The sequence below is a fragment of the Thalia democratica genome, chromosome 2 (genome assembly GCF_965202585.1).
Source record: "Thalia democratica chromosome 2, ktThaDemo2.hap1.1, whole genome shotgun sequence".
NCBI classification, from domain to species: Eukaryota; Metazoa; Chordata; class Thaliacea; order Salpida; family Salpidae; genus Thalia; species Thalia democratica.
The window spans coordinates 81,551,392-81,557,360 of record NC_139166.1 but is presented as its reverse complement, the minus strand read 5'-3'; the positions used below and the strand labels follow the sequence as shown (position 1 = coordinate 81,557,360).

General features: G+C 23.1%; 1 pseudogene; it reads left to right on the top strand.

Moving 5' to 3' along the window:
• Positions 1-5,025: 5,025 nt before the first annotated feature.
• Positions 5,026-5,406, top strand: LOC145829016 (protein cornichon homolog 1 pseudogene; annotated as a pseudogene).
• Positions 5,407-5,969: the final 563 nt, after the last annotated feature.

Here is a 5,969-nt window from a genome sequence, read left to right as displayed (position 1 = left end):
AGATCTGAAATCTTTGTACACATTGATTTTGTACAGTAGTTTTTTAAGTTTTATTAAAATTAAGCTAAGCCAATATGAACTAAAAATAAAAATTTCTACTAATTTACTCATTCTTTCATATGAAAAATGAAATTCTTAATTAGTAAAGATAGATTAAGTTATATTAGTAAGTGAAACTAGTTTGTTTATGATAAACTGCTCAGTACTTCTAATATATTATAGAAGTAAATAATGTCAACAAGTATCCTCATTAATACTTTATCAAGTTAAAGTTTAATTTGTATCAAATATTTTAATAAATGTCATAAAAATTCAATGTTAAAATACACAAAAAACTATGAATACAATAAAAACTTTAAGCTAAGGGGAATTAACTTTTAATATTTATTAAATAGTTATCACTAAATTAAGTCTTATATTCAATCAATTAACTTCAACTATTGTCAAAACCATTTCATTACAGACTTCAAAGTGATGTGTTAAAACTTGCAGACTATTAAGTATTTTAGAAAATATATATACCTACTATAAAAACACCTTATCACCTAGAAAGTAATTTTTCCTATAAAACTGATTATCCTGTAATTTTATAGTTATTTATATAGAAATAGTATCTAAAATAAGATACTTCAAGTTTTTTCAAGAAAAGTTCAACACTAAACAAATATTTATTATTTACTCTTTTAGTGGTTCTATTTTATTTCTCTTTGTCACTTAATTTAAATTAAGTTTATAGATAAATTAAATAAGAAATTAAATACTCATTAGAAAAGTTTTGATTCTCTCTAAACAACAATTTTGAAGTAATCTAGTGTCACATTTTTATTTGTTATTTTTATTTAATTAAATAATAATAGAAATTAAGAAGAGCAAACTTTTCAGAGTTAGAATTAAGTAAGAAAATTAAAATGATTTAAAAAAATATATAATAAATTAATAACTTTCCTGAGTTATCCTGAGAATACTAAGAGAGTGGAAACCCTGTATTTTGGTGTTACATAAACTAACTAACTTAAAATTAATTTATAAATGTTACTTGCTGGAGTGAATTCTCTTATGTTAGTATTTTCATTAACAATAAACTCATTATGTTTAACAAAAAAACTTTTTTAGTCAGTAAATCTTAAATTTTTATTTTTGACTTGGCAATAATACCTTAAATAAAAACAGAAACTGAGAAAACGAAAAATTTATGTCATAAGACTTTTTACAACATTTATGTGAATTCTCCTTATATTTATTAATTTTAAACTTTATTATGATAAACAAAGGTTTTAAAAATAGATATTATAAATACAACGTCATTCTAAATACAGTCTAATTTGTACCGTTTTTACTAATTTCATTAGTTTTCAAGCCTAATTGTAACTTTACTGTACTTCTACAATAATGTTTTGTACTTCATAATTTAGCTCAGAGTATATAGTTTTCAAAATGTTGTTTTTTATGTTTGGTAAGTATGAATGGTGCTTGATCCCATAGAAAAGTGGTAAAATATGGCTTTTTTCAGTATTTTAGAAAGTCTGACAAAAGACAAACATTTTTTAGTTGTTTGACTCTAACTAACTTTTATAAAACATATAAAGGATAATTCAGCAATCAGAAACTATTAAATATTCTTAATTTTATCAACACTGTGTGTTGTTCTTTATTAAATCATAATCTAATAAAAGCTTGCTTTTCAAAAGATATTTACATTTTATATAGAGTGGTTTTAAAGTACGTAAATACTTTATATTTTACAATTTTAGCACATAAAAGATACTTTCTAATAAATATGTTGCTTTAACTTGAAAACTCCCAACAACTGTTGATATTGCTTATAGTTATCATGCCAGTTAAGCACTGAATCGTGCAAAATTTTACTTGTTTTATAAAAATAATATCACGCTTGATTAGTTATAACACTGCTTTATAACCAAACTTGCTCCAAACTTATAACTTCACAACATCAGGCTTAATTGAAAACAAACTTAAGAAATACAGTTGTTCTGAAACCTTGTATAGTTAATAATTTTTTAAAAATGTGTTTAATTTGAAAGGTGCTTCAGTTAGTACTCCCACTGTACTAGAAAATTATGGAAACTAGACATAGTTTATAGAAAATTTATCTTTAATGTCTTTTGATTGAAAATATAGTTGATGTTTTCATCCTAGCTTAATTTAAAAATCTAGTTAGAGTAGTATTGTGGTTAAATGAATCTATCCTAAATTTGCGACTATTAAGAAATGTGATAGGTCATGACTTTTTTATCTAATTAATTTTTTTTTTAATTCTCATTAGGCTCAAAACCAAAAAAAAAATAAGAAAATTTTAACACTCTCTTTGTTTAAAACTTAACAAAAAAGAAAAATATTCAACAGGCACACAAAATACTTTGTATATTTATTTTTAATTTGCACCTTTTTGTTCAAAACTCATGCCATGACAAAATACTTTTATGGACTTTTCAAATATTTCTTTGGTTAGTTTTATTTTTTTTATTTCATATTTTCTTTCTTATTAAAAATGAGGTACCAAATAAAACTTAAATTTTTATTTATGTTTGTACAGTTATGTCATTTTTATTTTATTCTGATTAAGTTTGAAAGAAGTTTAAATTTGTATTTACAATTACAGTACTAGACTTTTTTTTAATCTATAGTTTAGAATGATAGTAATTCACTGTAAGCTTAAGTAAACAGCTATGGTGACCATTTTACCTAAAAAAAAGAATTAAAAAAGTTAGTTAAATTTTACTTGAGTAAAACCATACTTTTATTTTTAAAAAGTGTAATTTTTTTATAAAGATCATGGAAAAGCCTGGAAAACCCTGGAATTGAAAATAACTTAAATATATTATAGAAACTAAAGTTATAATATATAAGAGATTTTAACTAGATTTAACAAGGAGTTATAAAAAATTTACAGTTTTATTAAATACACATCACATTTTAAGTTACACTACATCATTATTTTAACAGTTTTTTATCATTATTTTTTTTATCTTTAATTCTAGTTTTCAATTTAAAAGGGACAATTAGTGTTCTAAAATATACTATTTGTACTCTGGAATTGTTAAATTGTTTATAAATAAAAGTTATATTCTAAAAAAAGTTTTATTTTATTTTTACCCACGTAAAGTTAAAAATAAGTTTTAATTGCTTTAGACAACATTTCAAGCATTAAAATATTTTGTAGTAGTTCAGATGAATTAAATACTTTGTTTACAAGAGAATTGCAAAAAAGTATAACAGAAAAATAATTGACAAAAAATTTAAGTTTGACTACTAAAATAATGTTTGAATTTAAAACAAAACCTTTTTTCCTTACGTGATTTTAAATATAACATATGAAAATATATTTTGAATGAAACTTTCAGCTTAAATTTGGAAAATTATGCGAAAATAGCTATTAAAACTTCAGTCTGGAAAAAAATATATAATTTTGATCTGAAATCATCAACAACTTTAGAAATCTGGAGTTGTTAACATTATATAAATATTAACAGTAAAACTTAAATTATATAAGAAAAAAAAAAAAGTTTAGAATTATGTTTTCTTTGGTTTTATTCATTGTATATCACATTTAAAGTTGAATAAAAGTAATTTTTGTTATCATTATAATATTAAAACTTTAATTATTTATAATAAAATATATTTTAAAACTTATATTTGAAATTTTACTTAAAATTTAGAAGAATTTTTCATGCTTTAAAAGCTTGTTGAAATTTAAAAAAAAAAGGTTGACTGTAATTTAAGAAATAAAGTCTAGGTTTTTTGATTATTTTAAGTTTAGTTTATTGTAATTTTTTTTTGTAATAAAATTATAATAAAAAAAAACAACAGTATACAATTATTAAGAAATACTGTAATGTACCATATAAAGTATTTTATTCGAAAATTTAAATTTAAATTATTAAATTAATACTTGTTTGATGTCTAATCTAAATTTCGCAATTTTTTGAACAAATTAGTTTAAATTTTGTAGGTTTTTCACTTTTGTTAATGATTAAAATTTACTTGTTTTTTCTAAAGTATAACATTCTTTTTTTTTGTGTACATTTACATGCTTAAATTTTAACTGTTAAAATAGCTACCTTAGATTATAGCAAAATTAATTGTAAATTCTATATTTGTATATTTAAAACTAGTAACAAAATGGAAATTGTAGATATGTGTGAACTTTTAGTTTGAAAAGTCTTAAAAGTAAATAATCAGGATAATACTATTTTTTTTTACATTAAGGGAAATTAACTAAACACTTTAACTATAAACAAAATGTAGTACATTTATTAGGTTTTTAGCACTAAAATTATTAACTAAATAGAATTATTAAACAACTTGAGTATATTCAGACAAAGTATTACTATTTATTTATTTATTTATTTAAAATTGAATTAAAGAATTTCAGGGTTGTCACAATACTTACTCAGGTTAGTTTGAAATCATAAACCTTTAGTTGGCCCAGTCAAAGTTCATGTAATTTAATATTTTAAAAATTTGTAGCTCAACTAAAGTTAGTTTAATTTCACATTTTCTGAATATCTCAGGTAAGCTTTAGAAATTTAAAAAGTTAAGTTAGATGATTTGTTAAAATTTTAAAGATTTTGATTAAATTAAGCTATAATATTTTTTTATATTACGTTATATTACTATACAAAACTGAATATAATCAAAAAAACTAAATATGCTTTAACAAATACTTTACTAACTTCGCTTAGAGTCGCCACTCATTTGAATTTTTTTAAATATGTTTGATACACAATAATTTAAGGTGAATCAGTAAAACTTGAGCGTTTTAGTATTTTATGAGGACTTTAGTAATAAAAATTACAAATATTTTATAGTCACTTATTTTTATACACTTTTCTTTAATTACATTTAATGAATAAAAAAATTTATCTGAAATTATTCTTCAAAACCTAAGCGACAAGTAAAAGATTTATAGTCTTATTTTAAATAGAGTTGAAAACTGTAGTACCAGAAGTAGTTTTGAACAACTAAATTTAATAAAAATCAAACAGAATATTATCAAGTATTAAAATGGCTTTCACATTTGCTGCCTTCTGTTATATAGTAGCGTTTATAACATCAATGTTCCTGATATTCCTGTCAGCGTACCAGGTGATTGCCTTTGACGAGCTCAAATCTGCCTACCAAAACCCGATAGACCACTGCAGAAGTATGAACCCTCTGGTTCTACCCGAATATGTTGCTCACTCAACCGTTACACTTTTGTTCCTTGCAAGTCGTTGTTGGATTTCATTTGGTCTCAACATTCCGCTGGTCGCTTACCACTGTTACAGGTACAAGATACGTCCGTCTTACATGACCAAACCTGGTCTGTACGACCCAACCACCGTTATGAACCGTAAAAATCTGGATTACGGTTTTAAGGAGGGCCTCACTAAAACGTTTTTCTAGTTTGGTTCGTTTTTCGGCTACCTGTTTGGACTTGTGTACGTCCTTGCGAACTAATTGGCTGCGCATCATTCTTTAGATGTTTATTTGGTGTGCATTTTCGTTATAAAAATTTTTTTAGCGTTGATAATAAACTATTGCAGAAAAAAATTGTAGTATGTTTTAATCTTAAGTTTTAACAACTGATAACAAAAATTATTAAACCTTGAACTTATAACGTTATTTAAACATATTTAAATTTTAGTTAATTTTAGTTTATTTCCATTCTTAGTTTTTTAATATTTAAATTTTTAAAACCAATTTGTTTATAATGTTTTAATACAAAATGTAATTATATGCTTGTTCTATATGCTTGACATATTTATTTCACATCTAATCCCTTCAGTTGAGGTTTGAAATTACAATAAATTAATTTCTACTTGTATTATAACTACTATTTTTCCTAGGCAACAAATATTATTTATTGAACTGAAATTCCTACAATAGGGTTTTGCTGAAAAAGACCCACTGGCAACATTTTAAATAAAGCCTTTAGTTTTACAGTTTATATAATGATAGTTTGTAGT